The 27141-nt window shown below is 40.3% G+C and overlaps 1 protein-coding gene across 2 annotated transcripts in view; it reads right to left on the minus strand.

The window, feature by feature from the left end:
* The window catches only part of GABRB3 (gamma-aminobutyric acid type A receptor subunit beta3), a gene marked incomplete at both ends in the record, with an annotated part of 231322 nt that overhangs the window by 81749 nt on the left and 122432 nt on the right, over nucleotides 1-27141 (minus strand). The gene's annotated exons all lie outside the window — the stretch shown is intronic.

Consider the following 27141-nt stretch of genomic DNA (forward strand, 5'->3'; position numbering starts at 1 on the left):
TTAGATGTGTCAACAGCCCTGGGCACCCTGAGAACACCCGGCTTCTGGTTTAGGTGCAGATCCGATCATGGAATGGGGCTGGCACCGGGTACGTGGGAGGCACTGAGTAAAAGTGTTGATTTCCTAGGAGATGCGATTCACTGGAGAGAGGTCAGGCAGTGAGAGGGAAAATGCAAGTGTATCTTCATCCAGAATTCTCCAGGCCACTGAGAACTGGGACTTTCTGGGGTATAATGCATAAATGTGAGTTATTCAGTTAGAATTGGTTTGAACTAAGATAGCTCATCAAAATCATTAGCTAAGATAAAATGCCTGGAACACCTCTCTCCCTCTCTCTCTCTCTCTCTGTCTCTCTGTATTATAAAAGGCTTAGGATGAACTTGGAATCAGCATGAAGAAATATTCAGGAATTGTATTCAAAACAAAGAATCTTTCTTAAAAAGATCTCACAAACAAAAGCATCCAATTAAAGGGCCATTTATTCCTGGGGCTTCTCTTAGGGATGGTAAAGCTCTTTGATAACTAAATGAACTCAGGGCCCTCTCCACTCTCTCTCTCTGTTTACATGTGTGTATCAAATCAAACAGCATGAAACCCTGAGGTCCAGTTAGGCCTGTCCCAGAAGGCTTTACACTGCCTTCACAAAGGAACAGAAAATACTAGTAGGTGGGGTTCCATGAGCTTGTTAAGTCATTTGTTTAAAATTTGTGTCATATTTTCTCATTGAAAAAACATGACACAAGGGTTGCTAGGTTTTACGCCAGATTACAAAATTCCATTTCATGCAAAAGTCAGATGCCACAGTTTCTGGGTAAGACACCAGCCCAGCCCAGGGTCTCGTGGTTGGGAGCCAGTGGGCTGAGGTAGCGGAGGATGGTGCAGGGAGAGACGAGGGGCAGGCAGGAAGCCTGAGGGGGCTGGGAACAGGCATTCTTGAATATGAGGCATTCAGGGGCCAAGCATTTGTGCATAGGTGACTGTCCTTTTAAAATCTCCTGAGAATATATGAACAGCAGTGGTAACAACAAATAACAACAAAATAAAACCTTTAGGTGTATAACTCAAGCAGCTCAAATACATTCCAATAAGAGATAAACAATAACGTTTCGTCCTGCTTGTGGAAATTTGTTGGTATTTATCGCATTAAAATGACAAGAATACATATTCGAAAGTGGAAACACTGCTCATTATTCTGCAATTAGGTAATTGACTAGATTTCCTCAGCACAGGAAATGTAAAAATTTACTAACCCTGAGAAAGAAATGCAATCTCCAAGCCAAATTTAAATATTTAAGTGCAGCTGTGAAAGCCACAGGCCACCTGCATTTGCTTCTGGTTCAGCAAGTTTACGAGACAAAAACTCACAGGTAAGTTGTTCTCAGGTCAGGGAGGACAGAAAATTATTTTGAGAAGCTTATATAAGCGCTGGATGGTGGAGGCTTCCTTTGCAGGCATTTCTGCAACTAAAATTAGGCTGAGGGAATCTTGGCACTTCTGTTAACAAGATTTATTTAGAAAATCCTAATCCACTCCTTTTAATGGCCTAAAAATAAGTATCCAACACTGCATCCATCTCCCCTCCCACAACAGACTTCGCTGGTACCGAGGTTTCCATTTGTTGAATCCATGTGGTTGGAGCCCAGCAGAACCCTGCAGGCCACCCCCCTGCCACACCAAGAACAAAGGCCCCTCCGTGTCCCCTGCCTTTTGTTTGTAGAAAAACGTACATCTCCCAGGCCTCCCTGAGTCACAAAAGAGCAGGCTCAAGCAGTTAATGATCAGGACAATAGAGTCACAGAATCCTTCAGTTTCTGATGCACATTCCTGAGTCGTTGTACAGATACTATAACTGCCACCAGAGGGAACAAGCTAGCTGCGTGATGACCAGACTGTAGGCATGACATAAGCTGCTCCATCTTGAGCAGTACTAAATCTATGGCTAGCACAATTCCAAGAACTGGCCTTAAGAGAATGGGATTAACATTATTGCTCATAATAATCTACATCTTTGTGGGTATCAAAATATTATAGCTTGTTCTGCCCATATATGTAAGCAGGCAACCAGAATTGTCAGTAAAGAGACTGTACAGACCCGTGTCTCTACATTCTCCACTCTAAGAATACAGCACCCTATGTCAGCATGAAGAAGTTACAGAAGACAAAACTTCGTCCCTAATCCCATAGAAATGGAATGATGTCTGACAAGTGTAAGCAGCTCTTTTGCTCCTTTCCTGTTTGCCCATTTCTGTTTTCCTCAGGCCTTAATTATAAAAATTAATTCACTAGGTAACATTTAACCTAACTCCTGATTTTGCTCTATTGAAGGTACACAATGCCTTGCCTAATCTGTTGATTACTTTCCTGGATTAAATGGAGCAAGAATGAAGAATTAAGTAGTTAAAGAATGACTGACTCTTTACACCCAGCTTCCCCCTTAGCAAATTTGCAGGCGGACCACGTGGGCAAGACAGCTTCCACGGGAAAATCAGGAGAAGTCAGCAGCTCTGCACACAGTGGAAAAATGATGAAGAATCTGACCTCCTAACTTAATGATTAACTGTGATTGTTTCCCCTTTTTACCTTTAAAAATTGTCATGACTGAGCAGAATCTTTGGAGTTGGTCTCAGAACATGAGTCCATCTTCTCCCCAGATTGCTGGCTTTTCTGATTAAAGCAACTTTCCTTTCTACCAACACTTGCCTCTCAATTATTGGCTTTTGAGTGGTGAGCATCCGAACCTGAGTTTGGTAACATGGTGATCTATGAGAATAAAGCAGGACCACCTCCTTCTGATCCCCTCTCCTCCCTCCCTCCCTCTGCCTCAAGCCTTCATTGAGTATCTACTACAGGCCAAGAACCTTGCTGGGTGCTATGGACCCAGAGATGAGGAGGATATCATTTGTACCTTTAAGTAGCTCACATTCTGGTGCGGTATTCATCAAATCAAATCAAGTAAAACTAAAGTGATTAAGAGAAGGCACTTTGCACTCAAACATGCCCAAATCTCAAGTCTACCTCCTGTTGGCTGGGCAAAGGTGGGTGAGCCTTTTCACTATAAGCCCATTTACCCATCTGGGAAGTCTGCCTGTCACACACTCTGAAGTGATTAGCATCACAGAGGGCACACATGAGGAGCCAAGAAGTGTACAACAATGCAAAAGAAGTGTATATTTAAGGAATATCTACTAAGTCTGTAGCTGGCAGGGGAGGAAGCTGGTGTGCAAATGCAGAAGAAGATTGCTGAGGCTTTCTGGTCTTCATATAGCTATTATACCTGCCAAAAGGCTCATAGTCTGTAATTTTTATTCATCCACTTAAATGCTAAATATATTTAGAAGATGAATTAGTCACCTCTGTATGAAATCTGGATGGGCTGCTGAAAATAGTTACAATTTCCCCAGTCCTCTATAGCAATCTGAAAAACTGGCATAGGACATAAATTATTTTGAAAATTTGCCTTTCTTTTCATGTATGAAAAGATACCATAGCTATTTCTCTGGAGTCCAGTAAGTTTGAAATGCAAAATGATTATACTGACCTACATTCAAAGGACAAAAAACTATGTAGTATCAGAAAAAATCGAGAATTCAACCTAAACCAATGAGAACCAGGAAAATTTAAGAGAGATGTCCTTGGCTAAATAAATCTCCAGCAGGGGCTAGTTTGCAGGAGGTGGTGCAGCAGGACACTTTAGACCACCAGGTCAGCTTCTTGCCCTGTGCCTTACCTGGAAAAGTTACCTAATCGCTCTGAGCCTCAGCAACCTCATGTGGAAAAATGAAACTAAAAATGCTCATTTTACAAAAGTGCTCTAACAATTAATTGAGCTAACAAAGCTTAACACAGTGCTTGACTCATAATAGGCATTTGGAAAATTATACATTCTCTTCTCTCATTCTAGAGCAGCACCAGTCATCCTCCCAAAAGCCCCCCAGCACCTGATGAAAAAGGATCCTCTTTATCAGGTGGGCCCCCGGCCCATTGCTCCATGCCAAGTACACGGCAAACTCTAAAAAAACAAAACAAAACAAAACAAAACCAAACCTACTGTTCTCTATTATCCCAAGATGCCAGAAAGAAAGACTCAGCCTAATACTTTGATGTAGAATTCTCAGCACCACCTGGAGCAGGCGTCACTCTTTGCTTCTAAAATCCCAAGTTCCATCTTCTACTCAGTGTCCAAATGCAAAAGATGCAAGATTGTTTCCTGAAATGTATCAGGTTACTAGATTTTCCGTAAAACATTTTTTCTGCTGTGAAATATGTTGAAATTACAAATTTAAATTAAACACAAATTTGTAAAACAGCTACAGCACTAATAAAAATACCAAACCAGTCACCCTGCCAGGCCTGATCTGCTCTGGCTAATCTGACCTTCAGGTGCCCCAGGGCTTACCTCCCACCTACCCCTCTGTATACAAAGAACATTTCACTAAGTGCCCCTGCACAGCCCCCTTTAACTGTAAAATTGATTCTCCCAAACTGAGCATCAAGGAACCAGGAGCAAGAAGCATCTCCTATTCTTAACTCCAGCCTCCAGGTTTTTGTTCCTCCATCAGTGTCTCTGGCCTATTTCACTTTCCTGAGATGTCCATGTATGGATCCAGCGCCTTCTGAATCTTTCCATCCAGATGCCCCACATGTAAACCAAGTTCAATGTGTCTAAAATTAACTCATTATCTTTCTACCCCAAATCTGTTCCCCATTCTCTGCTAGCATCTACCCATTTTCTGAACCAAACCAAAAACAGGCTATACACCAACCTCTTCTTTCTTTCACATCTGAAATCCAGCATTCATTCAGTCACTGGGTTCTGTTGACCCAATTTCCTAAATACCTTCCACATCTAGAACTGGATCATGAGTCAGCAGCAGCAATAGGAGGGTGGGCAGTGTTTCCACTAGTGTCCCGATGACAATGGATTAGAGATGAGCTCCTGGACTCCCAAACTGCACCTCAGAAGAACGCTTACCTATGGTATCTGGAGTAGGCTGAGTCCAACATCAGACCTCAGATATATTATGGGTTAAATAGAAGAATATACAAGATGATCAAATGTCACACACTCCATATGGGAACAGATGTTCAAACTCAGCACAAACATTGTATGAATGAGCTTTTGGAATGTATTATAAACTGGGGAGGAGTCATTTCATATTCTGCTTTATTTTAAATGAGTATTTATCTGAATAACATTCATTAAAGACACCAAACTTTTCAGGAAATTATATATTATATATATATATATATATATATATATATATATATATATATATATACACACACACACATATATATATACACACATATATATACATACATATATTTACATATATATATATATATATAGTCTGCAACATGTGTGTGTGTGCATAATCAGATACATAGCTTTATTTTCCAGCAACTATCTTTGATTAATAGGTTTCCACGGAGGATGCAATGACTGAAATATGTCATTTATGCAAAGGTGCTCCAAGAACTGGTTGTGAGAAACAGCCATATTGCTTGTGCAAGCTGCCTTCAATACCTTTATATTTGAAAGATACTCAAACTGGGAGAATATTACACCTGGAGATGTGAGTGATTTGTCCACGTCCTGGTTGTATGGCATTTCTCAAGCCTCTGTGCTCTTCCCTTGCTTGAGCACAGTGCCTACAGATGGCCATGAGGTTAAGAATTCTACATCCTAAAATAGTCATGGTCATCTCTTGGGTTACATGGCTTATAGAGTTCTCATTATTAGACTTGCTGAACTGAGTGTCACTCTGAATCCCTTCAAGGGAGCAATAAAGCAAAAAAAAGTGTTTCAACAGAAAGAAGGGTATCTATTTATCATAAAACAGAGGATGAATATTTCCATTTTAAACCAAGAACCCCTCCTATAAACTTAAACTGTGGGTATTCAAATGCACTTTGATTTTATACATATACCTCTATATCAAGATTTAGCACTGGATTTCCCCTCCTCAAAGACAAGTCATGTGGACTAGTGATGCCACACATTTTAAAGTACTTTCAGTTTCTAAGAAGACATGCTATTTTTAGATAGCAAGTCCATTCATTTCTGAGATCATGTGTATTTCTGGTTTCTACCCAAAACTTGTTAGGTTATTGCTATTAGACAAATCACAATATTAACAACATCATACTTCATATAACTGAAAAATATTGGCTTGATAGTTTTTTCTAATTATTATTAATTTCAACAGAAATATTTGGAAGGGCATCTCTGCAAGGAATTACATGAAGCAACCCTATCCTTTGGGATATTATAATCATAGCCTGGGTAGCCGGAAAGAAACCATAATGCAGGGTTTCATACAATTAATCAAGTATAGTGCCCAAGGAGGGAGAAACCAAGTGCTACCCTTTAGATGGGAGACGAAGGACACTTTGTTCCTGCTTTTTTAAAACTTTTTTTTTTAAATGAGGTATAGTTGATTTATAATATTATATGTTTCAAGTGTATAACATACAACATAGTGATTCACAATTTTTAAAGGTTATATTCCATTTGTAGTTACTTTAAAATATTGGCTATATTCCCTGTGTTGTACAATATATTCTTGTTGCTTATTTTATACATAATAGTGTGTACCTCTTACTCCCCTACCCTTATCTTGCCCCTTCCCACTTTCCTCTCCCAATGGGTAAACACTAGTTTATTCTCTATATCTGTGAGTCTGCTGCTTTTTTATATATTGACTAATTTGTTGTATTTTTTAGATCTCACATGTAAGTGATATCATACAGTATTTGCTTTTCTCTATCTGATTTATTTCACTAAGCATAATACCTTTCAAGTCCATCCATGTCACTACAAATGGCAAAATTTCATTCTTGTTTATGGCTGAGTAGTATTCCATTGTGTGTGTGTGTGTGTGTGTGTGTGTGTGTGTGTGTGTGAGCATCACATATCCTTTATGCATCTGTGTTCCTGCTTTTTGCGCTGGGCCCCACAAATCATGTAGCCGGCCCTAGTTGTGAGCAATCAACTGTCCTTTGTCTTTGACTCATGAGATTCGTGTCTTCTTCCAGCATCCATGAAAACTGTGGGCAAAATCCCAGACCCATCACTGCTCTTGACACACACTCTCCTGCTTTTCTTCCTGCTTTTCTTTCTTCTCCTTCCTGGCCTATCTTCTTTGCGACTCCTTCCAATTCTTCCTTTTCTTCCTAATGCTAGAGAGCCCAGGACTGCTCTCCCTGTGCCACCATCTACCCACTCAGTTGACCACACCCTGGTCCCTTCCCTTCTCTCTGCACTCACTTCCTTAGTGATCTCTTCTAGCTGCATGGATTTACATTCTACCTACATGCTTAGAATTCCCAAATTTATTCTCCAGCCCAATTTTTAAATCAAACTCTAGAATCAAGTCAACACATCCAGCTTTAACTGCTAATGTTACCCTCAAAACGGATCCACTTATAATCTTTCCCATTCACTTGGTGCTATTCTGTCCTTACAGTTACTCGAGTCAAAATCTCCAGTCATTTTCACTCATCTATTCTCTCACATTCTATATCAATCTGTATGAAATTCTGTTGACTCCACACGAAAAGCAGACTGTGGTCCGGCCACTCCTCATCACTGCTGTGGTTGCCCCCCTGGTCATACACCCTTCCTTGGTAGCCTACAGACCAGTTCCCTGCACCTGTGCTCTCCAATGCTCCAATTCTCAACAGGTGACTTTTTAACAATTTAAGTCAGATCATTTGCTCCTGTGTTCAAAACCATACAATGGATCCTTATTTTATGGAAGTAAAGCCCAAGTAGTTGTGCTCTGGCCCACTTACCATCTCTCTGACCTCAACTCCTTTGCTAACTTCACCTCAGCAACAATACCCTCTTGGCTGTTCCTCAAACAACCCAGGCGCTATCCCACCATAGGCCCTTTCATTAGCTGTTCCTTCTGCTTGGGACTCTCTCTCCCCAGATAACCTTCTGGCTGACTTCCTCACCTTAGTCAAGTCTTTACTCAAATTCACATTTTTAATGAGCCTTCTCTGACAATGGCAACCTTCATCCCTTGCACCCTCCCTTCCTGTCAACCCTGATTATATTCTATTTGATATATTTATTTATTATGCTTACTTCCTTTCTCCCATGCTAGAATGTAGGCTGCATGAGAACAGGAATGTTTGTCTATTTTGTTCAACGATCTATTCCCAGCGCAGGGCTAGGACAGTGCCCAGCACATAAGAGAAATTTCATAAACATTTGCTGAATAATAAGCAGAAGTTCTATGTAAACTGGGTTGCCAGTGTGTCCCTTTATAAAAGATCTGCATGTGCTTTCATCCAGTGTTCCAGATTGGTTGATAACTTTGGATCACTTTCAGTGAAAATTTCTCCGCAGTTTTAAGTCAAACCCCAAATTGGTATTAGTACAGGTATACGATACAAATTCTCAGGGCAGATATTTTCCATGCTACCTAAGGCCTAGGTGAGACAGACATTTTCTTATCACCCTTTGATGGTTGGGGAATTTTTTTCTAGACCACCCTTCCAATGGGTGTGTAGCCCCTGAGTGTGCTGCTCTATAAAGACTCAATTTTAACTCTCTGCTTTGTGGAACTCTTTAGTCTCTCTGTTTCTGCCTGACCACTAACCTCAAGCCACTTGGTTACATGGAGCAAATGACCCCAGGTCTTCAAGTGCAGCTTACAACACTTTCATCCTCAGCTTTCTCTCCAAATTGAATCTCTGTCCTTTACTGTGGCTCCTGGGGCTTTCTTTTATTTTTCTGTGAATTAAGTGACACATTTAAATGATGTTTATTATGATTTGTTCACCCTCTCTAATGGTTTTATACTGAGAGTTCTTTAGAATTTATCCCTTAATCATTCACCTGGGACTTGCTTCCATCTCCAGCCCGGTCCCAGCAAGGTTGCCCAACAACCTCCAGAGGGCACTCTTTTGCCCTCATCTGACTATCTAAGCAGCTTGCAGCAGGGCTGAAGCCCATTCTTGGGACACTGCTCAGCCTCTGAGACACTCTCCTGGTCTTTCTACTGCACTGGCTGTAGGCTCAGGGCTCCAGTGCCAGCCCCCCTCATCCAGGTCTCAAGGCTCGCCTGCCTAGGCTCATCCCTGCCCTGCCCCCTTCCTCCTCTCTTCCAGGGTGAGATCATTCATTCCTAAGATGTTTAACTCTTCATTTTTACCTGCAGGCCGGGTATTCCTCTGAGCACTGACTTTCTCCTCAGCCACCTGAGCTCGTGACTGCTCCATCTGGTTGTACCTTGTCATCTTTATTCTTTCTCTTTCCTTATGCCCCATCCAATTCCAGGGCCCACCCCAGTTACACTGAATCAGAATTGCAGGAGGTAAGACCCAGTGCTGGTAATTTTAAAAAGCTCCTTGTGCAATTCTTATTTTTGCATGTTCATATTCTGATCATTATTTTGACTTAAAATTATACTGAACCTTTTAATTTCATTAAAATCAGGAAACTCTACTTCTATATTTAGAAAGCAGGCACATGTGTACTGAAAGGCAGCATGTGGACAGCGCTAGCCATGCACTGCCGTGGAGAGCAGAGTCTGTGCTGGGCCAACTGCAAGAACACAATCTTCCCACGTGCTTTCAGATTCAGGAGGATGCTAGGACAGTCTCACTGCAAACCACTTCAAGAAGCTCTGAACAAAACCCAGAAACTCCATGGCAACAGCTGACATGACAACAGGGAGACGTGGGTCAGGGCCCTAGAACCACAGGTCTCTGACAGGGCTGCAGCGTGGGTGTCTGAGGGCTGCCTCAGAGCATGTATGTTTTGCCTTGTTCCAGGCCCTGATGCCATAAATAACTACAGCCATCAACCCAACATGTGCCATTACCTTCAAACACCACACTGGCGGGCTATTCAGTAAATTAATAATAGAAATGAATATTCCCCAAAACTTATTTAGTACATGTTAAATTTGCTTGCTATTTATATCATTTAATGAAAGATCTTTTTATGTCATATAGTGTATTCACACAGTGATGCATTCATATAGTGTATTTATATAGAAATTTAATACTCTTATGGTATTCAGACATTCTCATATATTGAGTTTTTTAAGCTGTTGTGTGATGATTATGCTTATTTTAATTCTTTAATATCTGCTCCTGGTAAATGTAAACAGATGTTTCTAATTATTCCCTTTCAATGCTCGTGCACACAACCCAGGCATGCACGTGGAAGATTTAGAATTAATGAAGAGAAATAAAGAGTAAATAAATAAGAACTCTTAAAGTATTCCTAAGGAAGAACATTGTTTGAAGAAAGCAAGTGCTCTCCCTCCACTGGCAGTGTGATCTTGTTAAACATAATATCTGACACTATTCATATTCAAATGAGTCCAAAGGAGTCATGACACAGAGCTGTGTACCAGCCAACCTGACTCTAGCCATTGAAAGCACATTTTTTTGTAGCAGCCAGATGGAGATTTAAAGTAGCAAAACGTCTCTTCACCAAGGTGCTGGTTAGAACATCAACTGTCAAGTTAATTGTACATTTTCCTGATTTTGTGAGTAATGTTGGATATTAAAATACAGGTTTTCCATATGTGACTTGCTCATGTTAGATAGCAGCTAGACTATTTTTAGTGTGAGACAATAATTCTAAGTGTCCTCTGTTTCTCGTTCCTCTGCAGGCTTTCTCAGAAATCTCACAACTAGGATTCAGCCACTATGTTACACAGCTTGTAGAGACATTTTTCCTTCCCAGGAGTTTGGAATTGTGAGTGCCCAATTCAGTTATAACGTAACCAAAGATGTCCATCAATTAGTTGCTGTGTTAATCAGAATTTGAGTTTACAATTTATAACTGGCAATATAAATAACAGCTGGTAATTTAATCAGTTATGATCCACTTGCTTTACATTCACCTTTAAAGCTGTGAAATTGTTGTCACTTAAAATGTACAGGGTATGATGTCACAAAAACTACTCTCCTTTTGGTTTTCTTCTGCTATGTTCTAATTCAAAATTCAACCACACAACCCAGAGAGGCCATCTGCACCAAGTTAACCAGAACAGTACTGTGACCTAAAAGATCCTTAGACTTACTTCTCAGCCCATTATCAAATTTACCTTTACGAATGACGACTGTGATTATCTGAGTGCCTTCCAGTGAGGACAAGAGCCAGAGAACTAACGTCTGAACTTGGTCTCTGCACAGGATGACTTCCCAGAACTGTAGGGAGTGTCAGGAGGTTCTGTGGAGCATCTTGACAGAGCCATCCAGCGACCTCACTTTTCAGGGGTTCCTTCCCTCTGGGTCTGGCCAAATGAGGGTAAGAGAGTAAAGAAGGAGGAAAGGAAATGGGCATAGCTGAGGTTCAAAGATTACGCCAAAGGACAAGGGCACTGGGGTACAGGGCCAGAATGTTCTGTGGAATACAAACTGGTGGTCGGAATTAAGGTTTCCAGAATTATATTTTTGCCCCTCAAATGCCCATGACCAAAGCCACTGGATCTGTGAAGGAGCTCACCTCCCCTTCTGGTCAGTTTCATTAGCACAGGCTGGGAGCCACACCTGAAGGGCCCAAGGGTGGGTGACGATTTCTTCATCCTACTAGTCCACCAGTTCATGGCAGGGTCGGTGCCAGGTGAACTTAGCCTCCCTGGCTGACAGAGGACAGCTGAGAGCAAGACGCACATACAAAAGGAACGAGAAACATAAAGGACACTTTGGATCACTATCTCACACTAAAAATAGCCTAGTTGTTATTCTATGTCTATTTACATATATATGAATATGTCCCCCAAAGCAGTAATAGATAGCCATATCAATATGTAATTTTTAAATACTGTGGGTTATTTGCAAGAAAGATTATCAGTTAGTCAGTGGACAGGCATTTATTAAATCAATTCATTTATTCATGGAATTATTCAGTCACTGTATTCATTCATTCATCATTTTTTTTACATCTTTATTGGAGTATAATTGCTTAATAATAGTGTGTTAGTTTCTGCTTTATAACAAAATTAATCAGTTATACATATACATATGTTCCCATATCCCTTCCCTCTTGCATCTCCCACCCACCCTCCCTATCCCACCCCTCCAGGCGATCACAAAGCACTGAGCTGATCTCCCTGTGCTATGCGGCTGCTTCCCACCAGCTATCTACCTTACGTTTGGTAGTGTATATATGTCCATGCCTCTCTTTCGCTTTGTTACAGCTTACCTTTCCCCCTCCCCATATCCTCAAGTCCATTCTCAAGTAGGTCTGTGTCTTTATTCCTGTCTTACCCCTATGTTCTTCATGACATTTTTTCCCTTAAATTCCATATATATGTGTCAGCATACAGTACTTGTCTTTCTCTTTCTGACTTACTTCACTCTGTATGACAGACTCTAGGTCCATCCACCTCATTACAAAAACTCAATTTCGTTTCTTTTTATGGCTGAGTAATATTCCATTGTATATATGTGCCACATCTTCTTTATCCATTCATCCGATGATGGACACTTAGGTTGTTTCCATCTCTGGGCTATTGTAAATAGGGCTGTTATGAACATTTTGGTACATGACTCTTTTTGAATTATGGTTTTCTCATGGTATATGCCCAGTAGTGGGATTGCTGGGTCATATGGTAGTTCTATTTGTAGTTTTTTAAGGAACCTCCATACTGTTCTCCATAGTGGCTGTACCAACTCACATTCCCACCAGCAGTGCAAGAGTGTTCCCTTTTTTCCACACCCTCTCCAGCATTTATTGTTTCTAGATTTTTTGATGATGGCCATTCTGACAGGTATGAGATGATATCTCATTGTAGTTTTGATTTGCATTTCTCTAATGATTAAAGATGTTGAGCATCCTTTCATGTGTTTGTTGGCAGTCTGTATATCTTCTTTGGAGAAATGTCTTTTTGGGTCTTCAGCCCATTTTTGGATTGGGTTGTTTGTTTTTTTGTTATTGAGCTGCATGAGCTGCTTATAAAGTTTGGAGATTAATCCTTTGTCAGTTGCTTCATTTGCAAATATTTTCTCCCATTCTAAGGGTTGTCTGTTGGTCTTGTTTCTGGTTTCCTTTGCTGTGCAAAAGCTTTTAAGTTTCCCATGTGTTTATTTTTGTCTTTATTTCCATTTTTCTAAGAGGTGGGTCAAAAAGGATCTTGCTGTGATTTATGTCATAGAGTGTTCTGCCTATGTTTTCCTCTAAGAGCTTGATAGTGTCTGGCCTTACATTTAGGTCTTTAATCCATTTTTAGCTTATTTTTGTGTATGGTGTTAGGGAGTGATCTAATCTCATACTTTTACATGTCCCTGTCCAGTTTTTCCAGCACCACTTATTGAAGAGACTGTCCTTTCTCCACTGTACATTCCTGCCTCCTTTATCAAAGACAAGGTGACCATATGTGCGTGGGTTTATCTCTGGGCTTTCTATCCTGTTCCATTGATCTATCTTTCTGTTTTTGTGCCAGTACCATACAGTCTTGATTACTGTAGCTTTGTATCATTCATCATTTTATATTCATTTATTTATTATATTTGCTTCACCAAACTTATAAAAATAAATAGCTGTTATGGATTCAGTTCACAAGACATGTGACATTTTTATTTAGAGTCTCTGTTCAAGCCCCATCTTTTCTCTCATCAAAATCTTTCAAAGGTCTGTCTTTCCTTTTCTATCCTTTAATAAGAGATGGCCAGCCCATGTGAGCACATCCACCAAGCAGCCCTAAATCCTTAAGCACAGAATCACTCATTCGAGCAAACTCCGAAAACAGCAGCTTTAGGACTCAGCTGAAGTATAGTCTTCAGCTGTGGGCAGAAGTAATTTTCTTCCCATGGTGTCTTGTAACTCCCTCACAGTACACCGAGGTCACTGCTGTTGCCATTGCACTCCCGCTGAGCATGGGGACATGCTGGAACCAACATGGGACCCAACACACATCCCCTGGGTCTAATGATGACAAGCAAGTGTGCTGCAGAGGTTCAACCCACAGGGATGAACAGCCTGTGACATGAACAGGCTGTGGGCTGGGAGCAGCCTGTGGGTAACTCAATCTGGACTCCAAGGTAAAACTTTCTCACTCCTTTGTTACTTTTTCATGTATTTATCCAACAAACATTCCTGTATGACATTGCCCATACACAGGAGAGGGAATTCAAAAGGAAAATAAGACACTGTCAGTGTCTAATATAACTGGTGCCCTTATAAAAAGGGGAAACTTGGACACAGACACTACACAGGGGAACACCTGTGACCATGAAGGTGGAGACTGGGGATTCTTCTACAAGCCAGGGAAGAGCAAAGATTGCCAGTAAACCATGAGGAGCTAGGAGAACGGCATGGAACAAATTCTCCCTAACAGCCCTCAGAAGGAACCAATCCTGCTGACACCCTACTCTTGGACTTCCAGCCTCCAGAACTGTGAGACAATACATTTCTGTTGTTTAAGCCACCTGGTCTGTGGTGCTTTGTAATGGGAGCCCAAGCCATTACAAGCAGACAAACATACTGCCACAGTCCATGAAGGGTGGTGGTGATGGCAAGAGAAAATTGTGAATGCCAGTAGAATACCTATTATTTAAAAAAATGAGATAACAAATGCTAGCAAGGATGTGGAGAAAAGAGAACCCTGGTGCACTGTTTGTGGGAATGTAAACTGGTACAGTCACTATTGAGACTAGTATAAAGGTTCCTCAAAAAATTAAAAGTAGAACTATCATATGATCAGGCAATCTCACTTCTGGGTATATACCTGAAGAAGATGAAATCACTATCTCAAAGAGGTATCTCACGCCCATGTTCATTGAAGCATTATTTATAACAGCCAAGATATGGAAACACCTTAAAATTGAAAGATGAATGGATAAAGAAAATGTGGTACACACACACGCGGGCACACACACACAGGGTAGAATATTATTCAGCCATAAAGGAGGAAATCCTGCCATTTGCGACAACATCATGGACCTTGAGAGCATTATGCTAAGTGAAATAATTCAAGACAGAGAAAGACAAATACTATATGGCCTCACTTATACGTGGAATCTAAAAACTTTGAACTCATAGAAACAGAGAGAGCAGACTGATGGTTGCCAGGGGCTGAGGGATGGAGCAAATGGGGAGATGTTTGTCCAAGGGTACAAACTTCCCATTATAAGATGAATAAGTTCCAGGGATCTAATGTACAGCATGGTGATTTTAATGAATAATAGTTAATAACACTGTACTGTGTACTTGAAAATTGCTATGAGAGTAGAGTTTTAATAGTCTCACCACCACAACAAGAGAATGGTAACTATGTGAGGTGAAGGATGTATTAACTAACCTTATTGTGGTAAACATTTCCCAATATATATGCGTATCAAATCATCACATTGTACACCTTAAACTTACACGATGCTATATGGGGAGGAAAAAGTAAATATTCCCTGGACATTTTAAATACACTTATAAGTAAACAAAATGCCTCCCCCGACAAAAAAAAGAAGAAAGAAGTGAATGTGTTTGGGAGAAATTTAGGCAATAAAACAACAGCATCTTCGTGATGGTTTGTATGGGATGGGGGTGGGGTGGTGAAGGAAGCATTAAGTAGAAGGCAGGCCAACAATGAGAGGCAATTCTATCTAATCAGCTTGTGATGGTATCTGCAAGACAATTTTAATCTATAGATTTATAAATTTTCATCAAACAAGGAATACATAACTTTGCTTTACGTGTGTTTCTGTTTTCTTTTAATTTCTATTTTATATTGGGGTATAGTTGATTAAAAATGTGGTGTTAGTTTCAGGTGTACAGCAAAGTGTTGTGACCAGAGGCTTGCAGGTACCTAACCTCTATTTCCTTTAGGATCAGTGGTTCAACATTCACTAATTCAGTGTTTGTAGCAACTTTATAGAAGATAACTACTGTGAATAATGAGAAGTGATTGCATTTTCTTTTTCTACTTCTTTATTTCTCCAATAAAACATAAACTTATGAGGACAAGAAAAAAAGTCAACCTTGTTTCTCTTCTGAGGCACAGACTCTCTTGTCGTTCTTCTGCTCTGGAGTGTGTGTGTGTGTGTGTGTGCATGCGCGTGCACGCACGCACATGCGAGGATGTGTGTACACAAAGAAAATTACTTGTTAACAGAAACTAAACCACATTTACATGCCTGATATTTTCATTAAGAATTTATTTAAAGTTTATTTCCACATTTCAATATTACCCTACCAAATAATGAGATCTACTTTAATAGCTTTAAGTGAGATATAATTTACATATCAAAAAAATGCACTTGTTTTAGGGTACAATGAAATATTTTAAAGTAAATTCACAAAGTGCACCACAGTCTAATTCTACAACAGGTCTGTCATTCCCAAAATAAACCATGTGCCCATGTGTAGTGGCTCTCTATTCACAGTCTGTACCCTAAGCAGGCAATAATCTACCATCTCTATAGATGTGCCTGTTCTGGACACTTCATATAAATGGAGCCACGCAATGTGTAGTATTTTTGCCAGGCTTCTTTCACTCTTCATGGTGTTTCTGAGGAGCATCTATGTGTAGCACGTATCAGCGCTTCATTTCTTTTTAGTGCAAATAGTTATTATAAGTATGGATAAGCCAATTTGTTCATACATTTATCAGTGAATGTTTGGGTTATTTCCACTTTTGGTGTATTATGACTAGTGCCGCTATGAACATTCATGTACAAGCGTCTGTGGACAAATATTTTCATTTCTCTTGGGTATATACCTTGCAGTGGAACTGTTGCATCATATGGTAACTGACATGGGAAACTGCCCAACTGTTTTTCCAAAGTAGCCACATTGGTTTACAGTCACCCCAGCAATGCAGGAGGGTACCAATTTCTCCACATCCTTGCAAACATCTGCTATTTTCTTTTTTTAAATTATTGCCATCCTAGTAGGTACAGAACAGCATGTTACTGTGATTTTAATATGCATACCCCTAAAGATTAATGATGCTGACTGTCTCTTCTTTGGCTTATTGGCCATTCACTAACTTCTTTGAGAGAGGTCTGTTCAGAATCTTTGCCAATTTTTAAAAATTTGTTTTTCTTCTTCTCATTAGGATATAAAAATTCTTTATGTAGTCTAGATATAAGTTCTATGTCACTTATATGCTTTGCAAAACACTTTTTCCCTGGCTGTGGGTTGTCTTTCGTTCTTGTTGTAGTATTTCAAAGAGTGGAAGTTTTAAATTTTGACAAAGTACAAATTATCAGTGTTTTCTTTTATCACTTGGATTTTTTATGTCACATCCAAGAAATCTTTACTGAACCCAAGATCAGGATGATATAGTCCTATGGGTTTTTTTTTTTTTCCTTTAAATGTTTTATAGTTTTACCTCCTACATTTAGGTCTAGAATCCACTTGAGCCCATTTTGTATGCAAATCATATTTGTATAAATTTGCTTATCAAAGAAAAGAGAAAGGGCACTCATTCCTGGTAAAGAGAAGTGCAGGTGCAAAGCCTGGGCATTCTACAGAAGTAGTGTAATTTGAATTTGGGGGATACAATGTATAGGGCAGAGATGAAACCGAGACCCAGGCAGGAGCAACAAGGCTGTAAGGAAAGGCAGGACACACTGTGGTGGCTGGGCTAGCAGTGGAGCCACGTGAAGGAACCTAGGAGCTCAGCTGCCTCCACAGTGCTAGCTGGGGAGACTGGGCAGCTGCTTACTCAACATGGAGACCAAAGGAGGCTTCATCACTCAGGAAGTGGGTAAATCAGAAGAAGAAGATCCCACAGAGAGTCCAGGTGCACGAGAACTGCAGTCCTGTGACCTGACCTCAGTGGACCTCCACCAGTGGCTGGGTGAAAACAATGCCTGAGAGTCACCAGGGCTAATTAATGGCATACCCACAGTTAAGGCAGGACCGAGAGCAGTGTCAACAACAGTGTACTTTGTGAGCCCACACAGCGGGTGAAAGGGGACACAACTGAGCACATTCACAGGTCAACAGCTCCAGAGGAGGAACACTCAGTAGATTCTCTCCTAGTGGGAGTGCTCCAATACTGCCTAACTCGCAACACAGATCAGAATCACAGCTAAGAAACAGATCTGGGGGCTTCTACTCCAGCAAGTAGGGAGCAGACGCCACCCCGACAGGGCAGTGACAACCACAGGAAAAAGGGGAAGCCCCACTCAATATCCAGGGCAGGCTCTGATCACCACAATGCCAATAAACCCCCCTATCAAGGGGATAATGGCACAAGCCTCTGGACCAACCTCACCCACCAGGGGGCAGATATCAGAAGCAAGAGGAACTATGATCCTACAGCCTGCGGAAAGAAGACCACAAACACAGTAAATATGACAAAATGAGACAACAAAGAAATATGCTGCTGATGAAGAAGCAAGATAAAAATCTAGAACAGCTAAATTAAGAGGAGATAAGCAATCTATCCGAAAAAGAATTGAGTGATGATAGTAAAGATGATCCAAGATCTCAGAGAAAGAATGAAGGCACAGATTTAGAACATACAAGAAAAGTTTAACAAAGACCCAGAAGAACTAAAGAACAAACAAACAGAAATGAACAAGACAATAACTGAAATGAAAAATACAATGGAAGGAATCAATAGCAGAATAACGGAGGCAGAGAACAGATAAGTGACCTGGAAGACAGGATGGTGGAAATCTCTGCCGTGGAACAGAATAAAGAAAAAAGAATGAAAAGAAATGAGGACAGTCTCTCAGAGATTTCTGGGACAACATTAAACATACAAACATTCAAATTATAGGGGTCCCAGAAGAAGAAGAAAAAGAGAAAGGGCCTGAGAAAATATTTGAAGAGATAATAGCTGGAAACTTCCCTAACATGGGAAAGGAAATAGTCAAGCAAGTCCAGGAAGTACAGGCAATCCCATACAGGATAAACGCAAGGAGGAACACACCAAGACACATATTAATCAAACTAGCAAAAATTAAATACAAAGAAAAAATATTAAAAGCAACAAGGGAAAAGCAACAAATAACATACAAGGGAATCCCCATAAGGTTATCAGCTGATTTTTCAGCAGAAACTCTGCAGGCCAGAAGGGAGTGGCAGGATATATTTAAAGTGATGAAAGGGAAAAAGCTACAACCAAGAATACTCTACCCAGCAAGACTCTCATTCAGATTCAACAGAGAAGTCAAAGCTTTACAGACAAGCAAAAGCTAAGAGAATTCAAAACCACCAAACCAGCTTTACAACAAATGCTAAAGGAACTTTTCTAGGCAAGAAACACAAGTGAAGAAAACAAAAGAGAAAGAGAAGTAAAAAGACCTACAAAAACAAACCCAAAACAATTAAGAAAATGGCAGTAGGAACATACATACTGATAATTACCTTAAATGTAAATGGATTAAATGCTACAACCAAAAGACGTAGACTGGCTAAATGGATACAAAAACAAGACCCATATATATGTTGTCTGCAAGAGACCCACTTCAGACTTAGGGACACATTACAGACTGAAAGTGAGGGGATGGAAAAAGATATTCCATGCAAATGGAAATCAAAAGAAAGTTGGAGTAGCAATACTCATATCAGACAAAATAGACTTTAAAATAAAGACTGTTACAAGAGACAAGGAAGGACACTACATAATGACCAAGGGATCCATCCCAGAAGAAGATGTAACAATTGCAAATGTATATGCACCCAACATAGGTGCACCTCAATATATAAGGCAAATGCGAACAGCCATAAAAGGGGAAATCGACAGTAACACAATAACAGTAGGGGACTTTAACACCTCACTTACACCAGTGAACAGAAAATTAATAAGGAAACACAAATCTTAAATGATGCATTAGACCAGATAGACTTAATTGATATTTGTAGGACATTCTATCCGAAAGCAGCAGAATATACTTTTTTCTCAAGTGCACCTGGAACATTCTCCAGGATAGATCACAATTTGGGTCACAAATCAAGTAAATCTAAGAAAATTGAAATCATATCAAGCATCTTTTCTGACCACAACGCTTGAGATTAGAAATCAAGTACGGGAAAAAAACTATAAAAAACAGAAGAGGAGGAAAAGATGTTCTGGGTTGTTTTTTTAAATCATGGTATAATAAGCTTAACATAAAATTTACCAGCTTAATTTCACAATATATACATGTATTAAATCATCACAATGTATACCTTAAACTGACACAATGTTATGTGTCAATTATATCTCAATAAAGTTGGAAAAAATTTTACCAGCTGACCCATTTTTAAGTTCAGTAGCATTAAGTATATTCATAGTGTTGTGAAACCATAACCACCCCCCCATCTCCAGAACTCTTTTCATCTTGCAAAATACATTAAACACTAACTCCCCATTCCCCCCCTGCCCTCAGCCTCTGGCAAATACCATTCTGCTTTCTGTCTCTGAATCTGACCCCTTGGGACCTGCTATAAGTGGATGCATGCAGTATGTGTCCTTTTGTGACTGGTTTATTTCACTCAGCATAATGTCTTCCAGGCTCATCCATGTTATAGCACATGTCAGAATGTTCTTCCTTTTTAAAGGCAGAATAATACTCCATTGAAAGGACATTCTGTTTTGCTCACAGAAATCTGGAAGTGCTAGTGGGGCAAGGTGGTGAGGAGCAGTTAATATGTCATAGAAGAAAGTGTCTAAAGCTTAAACATTAAAGCAGGTGGAGATTTTTAAGTAGATGAAATAACCAAAGAGAGGGTGTGAAGTGAGAGCTTTCTGATCCCTAAGAAACGGGCAGAGGATAATCAATCAGTTAGAAAGTATGAAAAAGATGCTCTAAGAAAGCAGCAGGAAAGCCAGGAGGTGGAACTTACAGGTAGTCAGGAGTTTATATAGCAGCAGAGAATGTGAGGCAAGGTGGTCTGGAAAGAGACCATGGGTGTGGGGAGCCCAGAGAACATGGGCCACCACAATGATAACAGCTCCTGCAGAACCGTTAGGCAGAAGTCCAAAGGTGCCCTGGCAGTTTGAGGATGGAGCGGGACCATGGTTCCTCTCTGGGCAGGAAGGGAAGGACAGTGGCTGGTGGGTGGAAAGAAGGGGGGAGCCTTCAGAATGAAGGCAACTGATGGGAGGTACCAGAGAAAGACAGGAGCTGTGTCCTGGAGAAAGTAAGAATGGAAACAGAGCAGAGCAAAAGAGCTAAGAGGCAGGAGAAGATACAGGAGTCTAGATGGCAGGGAGGTTGCAGAATTGTCAACTTCTCTCTCTGTATCTTCTCAGGGGCCTTTGGATAAGATGAGAAGCATGAAAGGAGGTGGTTTAAAGAGTGAGGTTCCCCAACGGCCACTATAGCAAAAGGTGATGAGGAGAAAGGGAAATTTGCTGAGTCCACAGAAGGAAGAAAGACAAAAGGCTGTATGTGTGAAAAATACAGCTAGATACATACATATAGACATAGATATAGATATATACATACATACAGAGACAGAGGTAGATACATACATACATAGATATATAGATATAGATACATACATACATATAGAGCTATAGAGATAGATCAATGAGATAGAGACAGACATACATGTATACATATATACATATAGAGACAGATAGCTAGCTAATACACTAAAAATATACTAAAATGCAGAAATATCAGAGTATAGCTATCTCTGGGGGGGGTGGGATCACAGATTTCTAATAATGTTTTATAATTTCTAATTTTTCTATAAGGGGTTACTTTATTAGCAAGATAAAACAGTCCAATTCTATGTTTAGAGATAACTGGGCACAAAACCAAAACAAAATGCTGAGCAGTTTGGAGGATCCAACAGAGACTAAAACTATACATTTGTCGTAGAGCCAGTCAGCAGGTTTCTATGGCTTTTTTCAGCTACCCTCAGCAGTCCAACAGTGATGAACTCGGAATAATAACTCCACCATGACTGCACATTTCTGAGACACTCATCATTTCAGTTACTTTCCAAGGCTCACACTGTTGTCATGCCAACTCTCAAAGAAAACTGAGGCCTGGGTTAATGAATCTGCTTAATCCTAAGTAATTAAAAGGCAGAGCCAAGTAGGTCCAACCCCAACGCCATGCCCTTAAACCCTACCAGACAGACAGGGAAGGAGAGGATGGAGGGAGTGAGGTCAAGGGAGAGACTGAACCTGGGAGGAGGGAGAGGTCAGGCCTGAAGATACATTGGGATTGAGGGAGAGATAAAGGTGGAAGAGAATGGAGAGCACAGAGATGCCGGAATTCCTGATTCAAGACTACAGAGCAGAGTCCTGTGTTTCTAGGGTATCTGATTGTTCTCATGGTTCAAAATGAAGTATATAAAGCCCTTACCTGTATTTCAAGCCTAATTAATATATTTATGTTGTATTCATGCTTATAGTCATGCTTAGTTTTCTTAAAATACTACCATTATTACAGGACTTCCTAAAGTCACCCCTACTGTTTATCAAGTCCAAATCAGTACAGTATATACTAACACAATATTGTAAAGCAACTATACTCCAATAAAAAAAATAGAGCTTAAAAAAATCATTTATTTAAGATACACTCAGGTTTAAGTCGAGTCTTCAGTTCTTCATTTATTTCTATACAAGCCTTTTCTCCCTCGGGACTCACACTGGATAGAGGTTCTCCATGGCGGGGAGAGACTAACACTAGGCAATCACCATGGGAACTGGGATAACTCATTGGTTGATTAGAGCAGAATAAATGGGGGCGCTCTGGGCATGCCTCTTTGCCCTCTCTCCTTTGAAGCCAGTTTCTGAAGCCTGCAGTTTCCCAGTGCTGCTGTGGCTGAGAGGAGCACGAGGAAACCATGAAACATGCCTGCAATTCAAAGACATATTCTCGATGCCAGGTCTCACCAGTAATAAACCTGATATTTTTATTTCTACCCCGTTGACTTTATCTCTTTCTCAATTGCTTTCAAGAGGGGAAGGAGGATGTTTTACTGACCTCTTAATCCCTTGTAATATCTAAACCACCAATTTAGCATGGCTCATACATTTCCTTACATCATTACTCAGTGTGTGTGTGTGTGTGTGTGGGGGGGTGTATTTCTTTTATCCTCACTATTACTTTCTCTTCTCTGTTTCCTCTCTTCCTTAAAATATGCCTTTTTCCTTATTGCTCAAAGTGATATTTAAGAAGTCAACTTGGGGAGAAAATCTATGTAAATGCAAATGGCATCAATACACAATCCTAAAGAACTCTTGGTCACTGTCCTAGAAATGATAATCCTGTATTTACTCAACATCTCAACATCTCTCCAAGAGCCCAGGCTCTGGGGTTAGATCACATGTCATGATTTCATCACCTATAAGTCAGGAAACTTGAAACGTCTACCTCTATTTGGATGCCTCCAACTGCAAGCCACATTAAAACCTATCTCCACTGGCTTGTTACATAATTAGGAAAATGACATCCTTTGGTAGACTGTGCTGTTGTTGCTCCCAATTTTTCACCCCACACTGCATCCATATCCTTCATCATATGACTCTGCAGAGACTTTCACCAGGCTTCACCTGCCAATGGATGGTGGGCTTGGCCATGGCTTGTTTTGGCCAGTGTGACACTAGGGACTTGGCATAAGCAAAGACATGAAATGTGTTTGCATGGCTGGGCTTGCTCCCATGCACTTCTGTCTTCACGTGCCCCAGCAAGTACACTTGCCCAGAGGATGAAAGATACATGGTGTAAATCTGGACCAAATTTGCTGCTTGAAGCCAAACCCACCTAAGCACAGTCTAGATCAGTCAATACCCAGAGAACCTGTAGACATGCAAAGTTGAAAAAATGACTGGGTTTTGAGCCACTGCACTTCAGCATTTAAAAAAATTGAAATGTAGTTAATTTACAATGTTGTGTTAGTTTGTATAGCAAAGTGATTCAGTTATAAATATATATATATTCTTTTTCAGATTATTTTCCATTATAGGTTATTATAAGACACTGAGTATAGCACCCTGTGCTATACAGTAGGTCCTTGTTGATTATTTTATATATAGTAGTGTGTATATGTTAATCCCAAATTCCTACTTTATCCCTCACCCCCACCTTTCCCCTTTGGTAACCATAAATTTGTTTTCTATATCTGTGAGTCTACTTCTGTTTTGTAAATAAGCTCATTAGTATCATTTTTTAGATTCCACATATAAGTGACACAATAAGATATTTGTCTTCCTCTGACTTAGTTCATTTAGTGCAAGTTCATTTAATGCGATAATCTCTAGGTCCATCCATGTTGCTGCAAATGGCGTTATTTCATTCTTTTTTATAGAGCTGCTACTGCATTTTAGGCAGATTGTTATGCAGCATAATAGTGGCAAAAGCTAACTGATACATCTCCAAAAGAAGACTTGAAGTAGGACTGCTTCAAAATTTTTTCATTTAGTGGCTCAATGATATCATGAAAAGACCTGAGATCATTTCTTCCCATAAGTTGCCTCAGGCTAGCATCCCTTGGTTGCAATATGGCCATGGAGAGCCAGACATCACACCACATATGACACACAACAGCTTCCTGTACAGTATGGTATCTTCTTCGCGACTCATGTTAAGACAGACAAATTTCCCAGGTCGCCCATCAGACTGCTCACCTCTCTGGTCAAAACTGGATTATGTGGTCACCATCTAACCAAACACCAGCAAGGGAATGGGGTGCCATTACTTCAGAATTTATACTTGAGGTGAAGACAGAGTTTCTTCATCCAAGGGGATGAAATGAACAAAACTGGGATTCTATGAACAAATTAGAAGGGGAGGGAGATGCTGCTGGGTAGGAGCCAACATTGACACCTTCACATAGATATTGTGAGAATAATACATGCTGAGTGCTTAGAAAAGTAGCTTGCACAAAATAAGCACATACTACAAGCCATTTTTAGTCCTTTCGTTAATTCTAATAATGAAATATGAGATACAGAGGGCAAGTAAAGACTAGACATATAGTAAAGGGAGCTATAATGGGCAAGAGAGCTTGTGTAATCCTTGAGTTGCACTGACTGCCTTGACAACCAGCTGCCTTACAGTCCTACATTTTGTGCTGTACAATTTGATATACAGTCACAAGACACCAGGGGATATATGCGTCAAAAATCATGTTACTTTTGACACATATATCTGTGTGTGTGTGTGTGTGCAGGTAGGTACACACATACGGAATACATATTTATATATAATATTATATATTTTATATAATAAATATTAAGTATACCTTCCAAAGAAACCTGTAACATGCTTTTGTCACTTAATGTACACAAAGCATATATTATATGTATACATAAATATATATAAATTAATATATGATATTATATAATAAAATATACAAGTATATATGCTTATAAAATTAGTATATATAATTATATATAACAATATAATACTGTATATAAATTAATATATATTATAATATACAGTAAAATAAAGTATATATGCTTATATAAAGTAGCATATAATACATAATAATATTGTATATAAATTAATATAATATAATAATATAATACACAAGTATATATGCTTATATACAATTTTAATGTACAATATAGATTATCATATTTTATACTATATAATACTTTATGTTTATAATATGTATAATATTTTACATGTATTTACATACATATTCATTTATATATAAATATGTTGTATATTATATATTATAAATATGTATTTATACATATACATATATACATGTAAATATATAAATATAGATTTATGCATATATGTTTTTTAAAAGCTACTTACAGGTTGCTTTGGAAGGTTTTCTTAATTTCACAGTGGAAGTAATCACAGATGTGAATTGATGCTTAATTCTGCTCTTTATTGATAGTTCTCAAAATCCAAACATGAAGTTAATACATGAAATTAGTATCATCAGCGGCTAGTTTAGTTGTCATACTGGTGAAGAAGTAAGGCCCTGGGAGTAAAAAGGACTCTTTTCTGAGCTGCTGTTCTCATAACCATATTAATTCAGCAACTGTGCAGGTATACTCTCCTAGTTCACCATGGCCCCTGTCTGCAGTGAAGACAAATCCCATCACCCCCGGAGCACCTGTGTGGACAAACTACAGAGCACAGAGCCAATCCATGTGCAAGATGTCCATGGGCCCAACTCCTGAATCAAAGCAACCCCCGTCTCCCTGCGTTCAGGACATCTCCTGGCTGATTCTGAGCTCCTAGGGGAGACCCCAAGCAGCCCCTCACAGAGCAAGCTTGGTGCTTGCAGGAGGCTGGCCAGGATCAAGCCACAAGTACAGAGGAAACTGGGGCTGGGGCTGGAAAGGAGCCCAGAGTGAAACCAAGAGGAAAGAGAGCCACTCTGGGTGGAGAGGACTCTGACCACAAAGTCATCAGGGAGAATGCTGGGCTGTGAACAGGTACAGGGGCAAGGCCGCCATGGGCACCACTGTCCCAGCAAGTAGCTTCGGGTGGCCAGGTGGAAATCAACCAAGCCAAGTGAACCGTGCCTGAGGCTGCAAGACATAGGCCAGCCAGAGCCGCACAGGAGAATGAAAATCAGGCGCAAAGGGGTAGTGGCCCCAGCGGTGACCAAGAACAGGCCATGTCCAGCCTTATCCTCAGAGATGTGTCCCACTGTGGCCTTGCCATTTGGCTGGTGTTCTGCTTAGAAAGGCAGGAGAGAAAGGCAGTGAAGGACTGATTCAATGCTGGAGGTAAAGGCCTGTGCTTCTCAAACTAGGGTGCCAGCCAAGTCACCCCTGTGCCTTCCTCACTCACTTCTCACACCTGCACAGCTTGAGTCTGGCCCCCTATGTGCTCCTCCACAGAGATCATGAACTTCACAGCCCCAAGTCCACAGGGTGAGTTTCTGTTGTTCCCTCACTGGTCTTCTCGGATGCATTTTACTGCTGCCCACACTCTCCGTAGTATCAGGTCTCCATCAGGCTCTGCGACCTCTCTCCACCGCCTCTCTCTGCCTCTTCTCAGAGACCTCATCTTTCTAAGTGCCCTTAAAGATGGATGTTGTCCAAATACATTGCACCCCCGATGCTGTGCTTGGATCACCAGTTCAGGACCCCACACTACCCCGTATTAACAGACACTTAAAACAAGTCCACGCTGACCTCTTCCGAGAGCTGGGCTTCCCATCCCCAATAGACACGAAGATACATATTTGGATGAGCTGGATACACTTAAAACACAACCTCACCAAAAATGAAGGCACTGCTTGCCCTGCTGAGTTAACTATTTTCATTAGTTAACTATTTTCGTTAGTGGGATACC

This window comes from Mesoplodon mirus, assembly GCF_964341445.2.
Source record: "Mesoplodon mirus genome assembly, chromosome: 4".
Lineage (NCBI taxonomy): Eukaryota > Metazoa > Chordata > Mammalia > Artiodactyla > Ziphiidae > Mesoplodon > Mesoplodon mirus.